This window comes from Cervus elaphus, chromosome 30 (genome assembly GCF_910594005.1).
Source record: "Cervus elaphus chromosome 30, mCerEla1.1, whole genome shotgun sequence".
NCBI lineage: Eukaryota > Metazoa > Chordata > Mammalia > Artiodactyla > Cervidae > Cervus > Cervus elaphus.
The window spans coordinates 51,004,067-51,019,294 of record NC_057844.1 but is presented as its reverse complement, the minus strand read 5'-3'; the positions used below and the strand labels follow the sequence as shown (position 1 = coordinate 51,019,294).

The window sequence follows — 15,228 nt, the reverse complement described above, 5'->3', positions numbered from 1 at the left end:
TGGTGGCTTCCTGTCACTGAAGCTGAGATTAGGGTTGGCTTCTGGGCAGTGCGCCGGGGATGTATCCTTCAGGATACATGTTTGCAGCCTTTTTAGATTCCTTCTTCCCCTCTCACTTTTGCTTGTGTCACTTGTCAAAATCTAGGGCAAGTCAAAGCAGAAGTTAATTTTGTTATATTAGATCTCAGAGAAGATGTGCTACAATAAACAATAAAGACTGCTATGGTGGGAATTCTTAGTGTAGCATCCTGAATCAATGATGGATTGATTTCTGATTTTAACTCTGTGCGTGCATGCTAAGTTGCTTCAGTCATGTCCAGCTCTTTGTGACCCCATGGACAGTAGCCCGCCAGCCTCTTCCATCCATGGGATTCTCCAGACAAGAATACTGAAGTGGGTTTGCCATTTCCTTCTCCAGGGGATCTTCCCAACCCAGAGATTGAACCTGCATCTCTTATGTCTGCCTGCTTTAGGCAGGAAGGTTCTTTACTGCTAGTGCCACATGGGAAGTCCATTTTAATTCCATCTGGCACTTAATGTGAGCTTCATCAAGTCATAATTCTCCAAGCTTCAGTGACCTCATCTGTAAATTGGAGCCCATCTTCTTGTGTCTTGACAGGCTGTTTTGAATGATAACTGAGTTAGGGTACATAAAGGTTCTATACACAATAGGAGCTGGTCTGTACTGAATACTTTGGTCTGACCTACAATTGTAACCCAGGTCTTTCAGACGAAGTCTGAATTCCACTTTTCGGAGTTATGTGTTAGAGTTATCTCTCCAAATAGCAATGTAGAGATGTGCAGACAGAGCATCTCATGTTTGAAACTCAGATCTGTGGTTCTTATAGTTGCTCATTACCTCAATCTCTCCCAGTGTATGTGATTGTCACAGAGCCACTGAAAAATGGTATCTCACATTCTCTGTTTGTAAAAGCATCACTTACCCACCTAAAGCTTAATAAATTGAAAATTTTGCTGCTTAGAAAATAATCAGGTGTGGAGAAGCACAAGTTCTACTATCATTTTCTGAAGGTTAATTGGCTTTTCCTCTTTCTGTTTTTTTCCTCCACAGAATTACCATCTAACACAAGGCCACTTCTCAAGATGAAGGAGGGATTGAACTGTCACACCAGTGTGATCAATTAGATGATGGAGGAAAGAAGCATTTGCTACCTGACCTTAATCTACTGGGCAAGAATGACTGAATTGGGATGGCAGAATACGGTAAGACTCAAAGATGGAGAAAATCAGCAGAGTATCGTTTAAGGAGGCACAGAGCAGTATGAATGCTGACTCATGACAAAATGGACATCCTCAGGATAAATGCTTATTAGGGTGTGAACACTTATTTGTTCAATTCTGAGTGACTGCAAAACGAACATAAACACCTTTAGCAAAAGCAATATGATAGAAAATGAAGCAGCTATGTTTTTCAGAATTTCTTGATTTTATGTCACTTAACTTGCTCAACCAAAGTGAGAAGGAGAAAGATGACACAAAATTTATGCAACCCACTCCAGTACTCTTGCCTGGAAAGTCCCATGGACTGAGGAGCCTGGTGGGCTGCAGTCCGTGGGGTCGCAAAGAGTCAGACATGACTGAGTGACTTCACTCACTCACTCATTCACAGGATGTTCTATGAAGAAGACAGAGGAGATATAACTAAGAAGGGAATATGATAGCTGACTTCCTCTGTTTAAAGGCTCATCATTGGGAGAAGACTTAGACATATTTTGGTGGGAATGGCTGAGTGGAGGGTCGTAAGGACTTTGACTTGGTGTGAGGAATGGTTTTCCAATATTTGTCACTGGAACAGCCATGCTTGGTTTTGCATTGCTGGGTTGATGGATAACCACGGGTATACAGAGGTTCTTGCATTAAACAAGATGACCTCAATTGCTCCTTAATATGCCTTTTCTTCAGCTTTAAATCACAATGGAGAGGTCTACAAGGTTTCTGAAACTTCTTTAGGAGCAGAACTGAATGAACTTCGGAACTGCTCAGGCTCTGATAGAATTAGTCCTTCTTAGCAGCGGGTATGTATGTTGTTGGCCTGGGAATGGTTGCTGGTCTGTTTCAGTTATGGACAGCTGGTGTTAGCCAAGGGATTTATTGGATTAGTCATCCCTAGTAACCATGACATGAGGTGTCTCTCCCTGGATTATTAGGTGATATCTATTATGTTCACATTTTCCATTTTATATTGATTTTTCTTTTCCAATGCAAGCAGAACCTAATGCAAGTGTTGTGGTTGGGAATCTGCTTCCCAAAATAAACTACATTTTTTTTTCCTTCTAGAATCCATTTGGCTGTTTCTATTTGTGGAGTCAATTGTGAGACATCCATTTATCATAGCTGTGGAAAACTAGCAGAAGGTCCAGAGAAAAGCCATGGAAACGATGAAGAACCAGGAAAATGGATGTCAGCCATGTATCCAGGAGAGGTAAGGTTGAGAATAATGTTTATACTTGTTTGCAAGCCTCCATTCCTAGCACAGATGCTCAAATACATATGTGTTGATCAACTTATGCATAACTGTGGTCTTCTAGTTTATGAAGGCTACATAGAGGATGTTTTCTATTGGGACATAGGCATGATCAGGATGGTCACATTTAACAAATATTTGTGTGATTAACTTGAATTTCAATATAAGCATCACACTGATAGGGAAGGTCATTAAACTTTGAAGTGTGTTCCCAAAGAATGCTGTGGCATCTCCATTTGAGAACATCTTTTAAATTGGATAGCTAATTATCTGTTTAGAACAAAAGCAGAGGAATAATTCTGAGCACTTCATAAGGACGCCTACAGTTCTGATTTCACTTGTGTGCTTTGCTTGTGTGTAAGCTGGAATCAAGCTTGCCAGGAGAAATATCAATAACCTCAGATACTTAGATGACGCCACCCTTATGGCAGAAAGCGAATAAGAACTAAAGAGCCTCTTGATGAAAGTGGAAGAGGAGAGTGAAAAAGTTGGGCTAAAGCTCAACATTCAGAAAACTAAGATCATGGCATCTGGTCCCATCACTTCATGGCAAATAGAAGGAGAAACAGTGGAAATAGTGGCAGACTATTTTTTTGGGCTCCAAAATCATGGCAGATGGTGACTGCAGCCATGAAATTAAAAGATGCTAACTCCTTGGGAGAGAAGTTATGACCAACCTCGATAGCACATTAAAAAGCAGAGACATTACTTTGTCAACAAAGATCCATCTAGTCAAGGCTATGGTTTTTCCAGTAGTCATGTATAGATTTAAGAGTTGGATTATAAAGAAAGCTGAGTGCCAAAGAAGTAATGCCTTTGAACTCTGGTGTTGGAGAAGACTGTTGAGAGTCCCTTGGACTGCAAGGAGATCCAATCCGTCCATCCTAAAGGAAATCAGTCCTCAATATTTGTTAGAAGGACTGATGTTGAAGCTGAAACTCCAATACTTTGGCCACTTGATGTGAAGGGCTGACTCGTTTGAAAAGACCCTGATGCTGGAAAAGATTGAAGGCAGAAGGAGAAGGGGATGACAGAGGATGAGGTGGTTGGATGGCATCACTGGCTCGATGGACATGAGTTTGAGTAGGCTCTGGGAGTTGGTGATGGACAGGGAGGCCTGGTGTGCTGCAGTCCGTGGGGTCACAAAGAGTCACAACTGAGCAACTGAACTGAACTGAACTGAAGCAAAGCACTAAATCCATAACTCAGGGGTAAAATAACGCGTACATAAGATAACTCGGTATGAAGTAGCTTCTCATTTGAAGTGTTGATTTTCCTCTAATCAAAGAGTATATGATAGTCCTAGTTCTCCACTATCATATTTCCTATTAAAAGTAATGCTCACATATATGCCTAAGAGTGCTCACCATGTATTGCAAACCTCTTGTCCTTAGGAAAAATCAATTCTGGGGAAGAGGAGATAGAATAAAAAAAAACAAATATATATACATATATATACATGTATATATATTTCAAAGTGACTACATGGAGAAAATATTGTTCTAGGACAAATAATACCAATAGGAATTAAGAGTGTCAAGCTAAACTATGATTATAATTACACTGTAGGAAAATTTTTCTTTTCTGGCCAGTGAATACTGTAGTACACGTCTGGTGTTCCCCTCTCCAGCATCCATTACCCCCTGGAAATTTAGGTGGCACTGATCCTAGTTATACCTCCTAGTATATAGCCCGATGGCTCTGATTGGCTTGCTCTAATCTGCACATCTCAGTCTCCCTATCCATAACAAACGAGCACATAACACAATCAGGCCAATGAGAGTGTGGATTCCAGAAGAGAGTTCCTTTTCCTCTGAATAGTGCAGTGATTGAGATGTAAAGGCTGATTCTGCTGCAGCCATTTTGCCAGTAGGAGGGAGAACCCAGATCCTCTCAAGATGAAGCTGACCAACTCTGAGTTCTTCTGTTTCCTCATCTTTAAAACAGATAGGATAATAGCACCTTTGTCTGGGTTTGTTGTGAAACTAAATTGTTTGACTTACATAAGATGCTTAGAACAGGAAGTACTCAATAAATGATCATTTTTATTAGCAGATAGAGTGTATTTCCTCTACTTTAACAAAAAGCATCATTGCCCCTCTGTGAGCCCAGTGTAACAGTTTTGGGGACCTGGGCTGTCTGGTTAATTGTATTTAACTCCTTAAACCAGTGGTACCCAAATTTTTGGCACCAGGGGAGACAATTTTTCCATGGACCAGGGGGAAGGGGGATGGTTTTGGGGTGATCCAAACACATTACGTTTATTGTGCACTTTAATCTAATGCCATTGGTCATCTGACAGGAGGTATCAGTTCATGACCTGGAGGTTGGGGACTGCTGCCTATTTTTTCTCCTCTTAGGCGAGCTCTATACTTAAGTGATCTCTGCACAGAATTGGTTTTGCCGGTAGTCAATTGTCTATGTCAGCATTTAAATAATGAGACCTTAAGGACTGGTCTCTAAGTGCCATTTCTGAACTTTTAGTGCCTGCAAAATCATCTGATCCTTTCTCTTGGACCCGAAGCTCTGTCCAGGTTTTGCAGAGAAGGAAGAGTTGTGATGTTCCCTGGCAGTGCCCACAGGTGGGATGTGTTTTCACATGGGAGCTAACTTGGGGCATCTGTTGAGCTCAGTTCTGAGTCTGAGCCGATAAAGGTTCACATATGCCTGTGTCTGGGAGACCAAAAACTGCGCATGCAGGGGCTTTTATACTGTTCTTGCTGTCCCAGTAACAGTTTTTCCTGTAATATTCATGTTTATTTACTTATTATTTAAAGATAACAAAATGAGCAAAGAGAAAATAATGGTCAGCATCAATTGTAGAGGCTACAAATAATCAACATTTCTTTGAAAAACAGTGATCTCATTTTAGTAAAAAAATTTTGTTGTTTTTGGTTACATTTGATGGGACAAAGATTTGAGATATTTATAGATATTCTTGTGGAAATTTGGGAGCGAGTGATAGGAACCATGTAGAGATACGTACGTTTAAAATGGAAAGGACCTGAAACAGGTTATCTGGGGATAGAGGAGTGGGTGGGCAGAGGGTGAGACTTCAAGGAGTATTTCCATTTTTCATTCTGTGGACATTTGCATGGTATGAATTTTATTTTGCAGTGATTTTATGTATTACTTGTATAATTTTCAGAATTTACAATGTCAATAATTCCATTCAAGGGAAGGGTTATATTTTCTCCAACTACTTGTTCAGATCAGGTCATTGTAATCATTCCACGTATTTGTACCTGAGTCACCTGATGATTCAAGTGAATTCAGATGATTAGACTTAGTGAAAATATTAGTCACTGTCATATGCTACTCTCTGTGACCCCATGGACTGTAGCCCACCAGGCCCCTCTGTCCATGGAATTTCCCAGGTAAGAATACGGGATTGGATAGCTATTTCTTTCTTTCTCCAGGGGATCTTCTCAACCTAGGATCCTGCATTGCAGGCAAATTCTCTACTATCTGAGCCACCAGGGAAGCCCAAACTTAAATATTGGATATAAAGCTAACTCCTTATTTATGTTTGTTATACTACATGATTTAGGTTTCTCAAAGACCACCTTGCCTGTTTCAATACTGTAGACACTTGGACTGTATTTACATCTGCATTGAATATTTTACCTAAGAGCTTTGTTCTGAGATAAAACAGCATGTTGGATCTCCTGCAGACTGATGACTCGGCTTTCACCACTTCCGGTTGAGTGAGAAGCACTCTGTGAAGGAACCGTCACGTTCATGGCAATTAGAACTTTCTGCTGCAGTTGGATCTAGCAGCTCATGGAAAGCAGACATTTCAAGCGAGGGCCCAACCTCTCAGTTCATACGTGGGGAGAGTTTGGCCCAGATGCTCAGGGACTTCCAAGGTCCCTGATTAGACTTGGGGGGCAGGATGGGGCTCAGAGCCAGTTCTTCTGGCTCCTTCTGCTTCCTGACACATGGCGAGCTGAGAAGTCACCCAAAAGTCAGCCTGCTTGCCTCATTTGCATCCTGGACGCCAGAAACAAAGTTGAACCATATGGGCCTTGGGAAATCCAGAGAATAGGAAATGAAATTAGTGGCGTAGAATGTGGTGTAAATAAACAATAACATGCTGGTTTAAACTGAAGACTATCTTACATCTGTGTAGCAGTTTGGAAAGATTTTTATTTTTTTTCTGCCTATAAAAATAATACATATTCAGGACTTCCTTGGTGGTCCAGTGGCTAAGACTCCATGCTCCCAATGCAGGGGACCCGGGTTTGATCCCTAGTCAGGGAACTAGATCTCGAATGCCACAACTTAAAGCCCGCATGCCACAACTAAAGATCCTGCATGCTGCAGCTAAGTCCAGGCACGGCCAGATTTTAAAAATTAATGATACATGCTCAATTTAGAACACTTTTGAAAGTATAAAGAAAAAAAAATCAAAATTACTCTTAAGCACTTTGTCAAGAAATGTTCAAGATTAGTATTTTGAAATCACGAACACATACATATGTATAATCCAATTAGATCATATTGCATACATAATTTTCTCTCTGGGTGTTTTCACTGCATACTATATGATGAGCACTTTCCCATATCATTGCATGTTCTGCAACACTGTGGTTTTTAAATGGCTAAAGAATCTTCTCCGGTTGTTCCTTTTGGTTTTTGTTAAGTGATGAACCATTAGAACAGGATGATGTGGCATAAATCCTGGTATAGAATTAAAAGAAAGGCATGCTAAGGTTTGGTGCCATGATCTGATCTGGGGTGTCAGCGTGGAAGGATTGGTGACGGCAGCAGCTGAGAGCTGTCAGTCCTTCCAAGAAGCAACGTGAGGGGGTTTAGTGGCAGATGACAGATAGTCAATTCAAAGACACATACTTAAGGGAATGTAATAGCGTCTTATTTTGTCCTCCTCTTCAGCATCCATTGGTAATGCTAAGTGCCATTTAGGCCACAGACTGGTCAGCCCAGGTTCCCGTAAGATAAGGTCCTCATCTTGGAAGTGCCTGTGCCTGAATGCTAAGTCGCTCAGTTGTATCCGATTCTTTTTTTTTTTTTTCTTTCTGGTCGAAACTGAGTTGTATCCGATTCTTTGCGACCCCACGGATTGTAGCCTGCCAGGTTCCTCTGTGCATGGGATTCTCCGGGCAAGAATACTGGAATGGGTTGCCAGGGGGTCTTCCTCCTCCTGGATCCTCCTCCAGGGGATCTTCCTGACCTCTGGATCAAACTTTCCTCTTTTATGTCTGCCTGCATCTGCAGGCGAGTTCTTTATCACTAGCGCCACCTGGGAAGTGACTCAGATGCTAAACTGATGCTTCAGGTGCCGATTATCCTGCCCACTTGGTCACCCCTTGGACAATCAGCCTTTAGACTACATCTCTGCTTGTCACTCTCCCACCAAAAGGAGGGCAATTCAAAGAGGAATGGGTGCAATTTCAAACAGTCTGTTTTGTTCCACGTCAACCAGTTCTGCTAAAAGGTGTGTTGAAAAATGAGACAAAGTGTTTGAAGCGCTTGCCTTCCTTTGTGTGTATTCCCTGTTGCCATGGACAGTTGGGAACCTGCAGAGTAGGAAGGACCCCCATAACCTGAGCAATGAAAGTCAAATCTGGCATCGAGGCTGGTTTATCATTTGGGGCTGTGGAGTCCTACGTGGTTCAAGAGAGAGCTTCTTACTGAAAAGACCTGGGAGAACGAGGCTGGGAGAGCGATGATACCCAGCCTTGCTCTAGTGCTCTGGATGCAATAATGCTTTTCCTCCCCACTTCCTCTATTTCCCCAGATTTCTAGTATTAATTCTAATGAATTAAACAGAATTCAGGTAGGGAGCACAGTACTTCAGGTGAGCAGAGAGTTTCTGTAATGATTCCAGGAACTGTTCCTAAGACCTATGGGTACTCACAAGGTACTGAGAGCAATCAAGATGCAGTGTCTTTTGCTTGTTCTGTGTTTTCTTTGCGGGTTGGGTTGATGAAGAATCTGCTGCCAGCAGGCCACCGTTCCTCCTGTGCAGAAATGCCAAATTTGCAGCGCTTAGTTGGGGGATGAGCTCGGGATGTGATTTCTTCCTTCCCCGGCAATTTTCTGCCTGCATGAAATGCTAAGGAACATCTCACACACGACAGAGCAATGAGACATATCTTTATTTTACAATTTTTGGCAGATTCAACTTGACAGAGTCTAAGTCTTCATGTGACGGTGACGAGGCACTTGTAGCAGACCTCTCTCCCACCTCCTTCATATTTCTCCTCTGTATGGATATTCCTCCCCCCATGCTGACCCCATGTGTTGTGTCTCTGACTTGAGGTAAGCTCTAGATTGCCATGGCATCTCTGCATCCCGTCGCTTCCCACCAAGCCTCTGTGTCCAAGTCTCCAGGGAGAGTCCAACTCTGGCCAAAGCAAGTCTTAAACGTCAATCTCAGACCAACTCAGATACTTACAAGTATACTTATAAGTATCAACTAGATACTTATAAGTTGTAGGTGAGTAGCATCAAGTCTGATTTTATTTATTTACTATTTTAACTAGTTGGGGGTGGTGTGTGAGTGTGTTTTAGTCGCTCAGTCGTATCTGACTCTTTGCAACCTCATAGACTGTAGCCTGACAAACTCCTCTGTCTATGGAATTCTCCAGCCAAGAATATTGGAGTGGATAGCCATTCACTTCTCCAGGGGATCTTCAAGACCTAGGGATTGAACCTGGGTCTCTTGCATTGTAGGTGGATTCTTTACCACTGAACCATCAAGGAAGCCCAGTTTGGGGTGGGATGAAGCACAAATAGGGAGTTAACATGCTTATGGGCTACAGGTTAAGTGCATTGATGATTTTATAATTTTACCATCAAATACACAGACTTGTGGGGGGACTGAAGTGAAAACAGAGCTTCCTTTTAGGACTCGGCTGATTGATGGCGCCAGAGGAGAGCTTAGTTTGGGGGCCTTCCTTTGTGGAACTGGCTGCTCTGATTGTCTTGCCATGTGCACCGGAGGGCCACCCACAGGCCATGAGTACACATGTGCTTGAGGCACAAAGGATGCAGTCTTAGTAGCTGCAGGGACAAATAGAGATGCAGCCTGGGGGGAAGTCTTATCTCAGCACTGACTGATGAGGAGCCCCAACATATGAAGTTGGGGTTCATCCTACTTCCTGCTTGTACTCCAAGGCTGCCTGTGGCAGTTGGGCACAATTTCTTTCAACTGCAGAAGAATGAAAGACTAGAGAATGGACAGATTTTGTAAATACAATGAAACTTAGAAAGATCTGGGCCTGGGGATACATTATTCCCCAACATGAATCCAGCTTGTTCAGGGTCCCCTGGTTCTGAGGTTTATTTCAGGCTCTATGTTTTCTTATTTCTGTTCCATCTTCACCTTATGCTCTCCTCATTCATCATCTCAGTGACCTCAGAAATTCTAGTGAATGACATTAAGGTTACCATCCAAAAGTCCATGGCTGCAAACTATACCAGCTAGAAGGCCCTTTGATCAATAATATATCTGGGAAAAGATGTATTTCCTCTTTTGTTCCTCTTAGTTTTCTTTCATACGGAAAAGAAATTGAAAGATACCACAACTGGATAAATAACTTGGAAGTAAACTCACCTGATCTCAGAATAGCCTTGGGTAGTGAACTCAGAATAATTACAAGCACTAAGAAAGATGAGTTGGAAAGGTCCTTTATCAGAGAGAGCTTTAATAGTTAGAAAAAATGTAGTAAGTTAGCTTTTGTGGTTGGGATAGCAAAGGCCAAGAAAGTTTGACTGAGCGTAATGAAAGTGTGAAGAGTATAGATTGGGTTGACATGCATGGGTCGGATTTAAGAACACCTGGCAGGAGACACAAGGGGAAGCTTGTGAATCTATTGACTGTATCTCACAGAATCTATAGAATTATCCTTGCAGAAGAATAAGGATATAAAATATGAGCAGATTCAACAAGGCCTAGACACACAACAATAATGGTTATAAAGGAAGTGATGAGTGCATGGAGGGTAAATTTCCACTCTTGTTTTTAATATTCTAAATATTATTTTGAACTAATTAAAAAACACACTCTTTTGTTAAAATAAGAATGTACATATATGTATAACTGAATTCCTTTGCAATACGGCAGTAATTAGCACAACACTGTAAATCACATTTTAATAAAAAAGAAAGCATCTCTAATTTTATCTTTTATTGTTAGGAACAAAATATACCCTATTACACAAAAAATGATCATGGAAAGTTAAAAAAAACAACTTGGAAACATAAAAAGGAAGAAGAAAAGATTAATCATAGTCTCACTTTACAGATTTTTACACATTTTAACATAATTTGCTTTCACTCTTCCACACTATTTAAAAGTTATCTTACATAGTTGTGAGTTTGCAATTTTTTATTCTTCTTTTATATTTCTATTTAAGCCCAGAGTTTTTTTTGTCTCTAGGAAGTCTTTATTTTAAATGCTTTTAAGATGCTGTTGACTGTAGAACACATTATTCTACACATTACTATGAAAGGAAAAAGATGTTTTCAATTAAGCTATGACACAAAGCCTTCAAGATCTCCTGAAACACATTTGTTGCTTACACTAGCCTTTTGATGCTTTGACATTTCTTTCATCCCTTCTAAGCACTTGGCAATTCTTTTGCCTAAGCGTTGCACTACTTAGCATGTAGGAGATGCTTCTTTTGCATATTCCTCAGAAAACAAAATGTAGCACCATTTCAGCTATTTAGGTTCCATAAAACACATGATTTTTTTTCTTTGGAACAAAATATGAAATAGTGATCATTTCTCCTGTGATGAATATTTGCTTCACCAATATAAAATTTACCTGCTGCAGTTCTGTTTACATGGTTACACAATAACTTTTCATCTCAATACTAAATCACTGTGTTACTTTTAAATGGCAGTGAAAGCAACATGTGTAGTACCAACAATGTCCATCATTCAACAGAAATAATGACAAGATGAACATCTGTGACCAAGTTAATGCTTGCCTGCCAATGACAGCTACTTCGTGGCTATTGCATGGCTGATGGGGATAATAAGATGCCAGCTACTATAAAACATATTCCAATTTCAAAGACATTAAAATGGAGAAAGGCGAGTCTTAGTATCAATGAATGCACCTGAATTTAATGACCATTTTGTTATTCTGGGTCTTTTCTTTATAAAAGACAAACTTTTCTTTTTTTCTTTTAATACAAACTTTTCTTTGCATTTTTGATTATTTCTCTAGGATAGATTCTGAGAAGAGGAAATATTCAGTCAAAGGATGGACGTACTTTAAGGTTTTGACATACATTTCCAAATAGATTTACAGAAAAGTAGTTGTACTTATATAGCCTTATGAACAATGTTATTTCAGCTTCAAAAACTTGGCTTTATGGAGAAAAGCTGTGAGAGGTAGCCTGCAGGGTGACACCAAAGATTCAGAGTGATGACATGTGGCTTTGAGACTCCGTCTTACAAGATTGTACCTCCCACTTGCTCTTTTGGACCACAGGTTCTTTAGATGACTGTAATATCTCACAAAGAAAACCACCATGAGACTTTCTGGATTCCATGAAGAAAAAAAAATGTTTTACATTAAATCCAGGTCAGTATCACGTAATGTTGAATCCCTCTATCAACATGAATTATCATATATATTAAATTATCTTATATATTTAATCATTTTAAAATAAGGCACATTCTTTTTGATGCAACTGTTTCCGTTTTTCTTGAGCTGATATGTCTGATCTGTGTGACTTTGGGACTTTGCCTTGCAGATGCTTAATGTGGGTGGGATCCAAATGCATGTCAAAGGGAATATTGCTAGATGTTAATTAAGAGCTCAAGAGAAAACAGGAGGGTCATATATCTTTGCATTATGGATGAAGGTCATAGTAGCAATTGGACTGAATTCAATTCAAGAAAGACTTATTGAGTTAACTCAGCATGTGCCAGCTAGTGTTACAAAGTGGTCACTAAAACTGCTGGTCTTCCTGCCCTGGTAGAGCTTATAACCAAGGGGCAACATCACTTATCCCAACTTTCCTGAAGTGAACCTTCATCTTCTGTTATAAAATGTAAGTATTTGAGGTGTTTGAAGGAGGCTGAAGCTGGGAGTGGACTGTAAAATGTATTAACTGGGTGAAAGAGCTTTTCTTATACAGTATACAGTTCTTTGTTGTTTAGTCACTCAGTCGTGTCCAGCTCTTTGTGATCCTATAGACGGTAATCCACCAGGTTCCTCCTTTCCATGAGATTTTCCAAGCAAGAATGCTGGAGCAGGTTGCCATTTCCTTCTTCAGGGGAATCTTCCTGACCCAGGGATTGAACCCATATCTCTTGCATTGGCAGGTGGATTCTTTACCACTGAGACACCAGGGAAGCCTCATATGGTTCTTAAGAGTTCATTAACTGACTCAGTTTTTTCACTATCTTGTTTTTTGGTTTTCTTTCCTTCCTTTTTTTCTTTTTTTAAGTTCTATAGTATGTCGAGCACTGTGGATTAGAAACTCTTTGTCAGTTTCCATGATGTCCAGCTGAATGTGTCACCAATATAATTTCCTATAATTCTGAGAGTCAAACAGAATCCATCTTCTTTCGGTTATCCCAGGACCCCTAAAGGTCCATGTCTTCTTCCAAGAATAGAAACACTGCCTGCATTTGTGTCTTGCTCTTCTCTGGTGCCTTCTATCTGCATGTCATCCTGGGCTTCCTCAGAGGTGGTGTGATATTGTGGAAAGTTACAGGAATTTGGAATTACAAGAACTAGATTGAAATTTGTTTCTTCTACTTAGCAGTGTGTGATCTTAGGAAAATTGCTGAATTTTTCTATTCTCATCTTTCTCATCATTTTCACAGCCACTCTATGATTTAGATATTATTATACCAAACAACAGACTGGTTCCAAATTGGGAAAGGAGTATGTGAAGGCTGCATATTGTCACCCTGCTTATTTAACTTATATACAAAGTACATCATGAGGAATACTGGGCTGAATGAAGCACAAGCTGGAATCAAGATTGCTGGGAGAAATATTTGTAACCTCAAATATGCAGATGACACCACCCTATGACAGAAAGAGAAGAACTAAAGAGCCTTTTGATGAAAGTGAAAGAGGAGAGTGAAAAAGTTGGCTTAAAACTCAACATTCAGAAAACTAAGATGATGGCACCTGGTCCCATCTCTTCATGGCAAATAGATGGGGAAAAAATGGAAACAATGAGAGACTTTATTTTTTGGGCTCCAAAATCACTGCAGATGGTGACTGCAGCCATGAAATTGGAAGATGCTTGCTCCTTGGAAGGCAAGCTATGACCAACCTCGATAGCACATTAAAAAGCAGAGACATTACTTTGCCAACAATGATCTGTCTAGTCAAGGCTATGGTTTTTCCAGTAGTCATGTATGGATGTGAGAGTTGGACCACAAAGAAAGCTGAGAGCTGAAGAATTGATGATTTTGAACTGTGGTGTTGGAGAAGACTCTTGAGAGTCCCTTGGACTGCAAGGAGATCCAACCAACCCATCGTAGAGGAAATCAGTCCTGAATATTCATTGGAAGGCCTGATGCTGAAGCTGAAACTCCAATACTTTGGCTACCTGATGTGAAGAACTGACTCACTAGAAAAGACCCTGAAATTTGGGAAAGATTGAAGGCAGGAGGAGAAGGGGATGACAGAGGATGAGGTGGTTGGATGGTATCACTGACTTGATGGACATGAGTTTGAGTAGCTCCAGGAGTTGGTGATGGACAGGGAAGCCTGGCATGCTGCAGTCCATGGGGTCACAAAGAGTCACGACTGAGCAACTGAACTGAACTGATACCCATTTTACACTTGAGAAAACAGAAGTTCAGTTAGGTTAGCTAATTTTCCCAAGGTCTAGGTTTCAAATATACGGGGCTTGACTTTAGTGTTCATACTTAAGGACTCCTTTATGTCAATCATTAAGAGCTGAACACAGTATTTGGTTCATAGGAAATCCACGATAAAATACAGTTATGGTTATGGTTGTCATGGCTCAGAACCAAGATAATCGGTGCCTGTGAAAGCTAAGTAGCTTCAGTTGTGTACGACTCTTTGTGACCCCACGGACTGTAGCCCACCAGGCTCCTCTGTCCACGGGATTCTCCAGGAAAGAATACTGGGGTAGGTTGCCATGGCCTCCTCTAGAGCATCTTCCCAATCCAGGGATGGAACCTGCATCTCTTAAGTCTCCTGCATTGGCAGGCAGTTTCTTTACCACTAGTGCCCTCTGGGAAGCCCAAGATAATAGGAGTATTTACTAAAAGTAGAAGCAAAATCTCCTTGGCAGACCTGTGGTAGAGTTATTTTGGTATAGAGAATCTTTCTCATTCAATCTCTGACCCCACCCACATGTAAGGCTAACCTTGATTAGAGTGGTAAATGTCATCTGTAATTGAAAGATCTAATTTTTATAATTCTACTTCTGCTGTAAAGAAAAATTACACTTTTGACATTTTAAGTTAATGCTCCAGATAGTCTTGGATTGACATATGTGGTATGAGGGGCCTTAAACCAAGAGCTGAAATATAGAGATGAATTCTTAATCAATGAGTTATGGGTCCGGATAAAAGGTTAAAGTTAAATAAAATATCTGCAACTGGTGCTGTTTTGAGGGGTTGAAATTGTACCCTTTCTACATGCATTTTTAAAAATAAGGCAAAATCTATATAGATTTTCATATATGGCAACACAAGCAAAATTTTTGGCTAATGATGTACTGTTATCTTTTTGGTTCAGCATGGAGAAATGCAATCTACTT

General features: G+C 40.5%; 1 long non-coding RNA gene across 1 annotated transcript; it reads left to right on the top strand.

The window, feature by feature from the left end:
* The first annotated feature begins 1,257 nt into the window (after positions 1–1,257).
* Positions 1,258–13,425, top strand: LOC122686492. Its single transcript, XR_006338794.1, has 5 exons — positions 1,258–1,335; positions 2,299–2,443; positions 8,628–8,770; positions 11,958–12,050; positions 13,304–13,425. It is a non-coding gene; the product is annotated as an uncharacterized LOC122686492 (long non-coding RNA).
* The last annotated feature ends 1,803 nt before the right edge of the window (positions 13,426–15,228 follow it).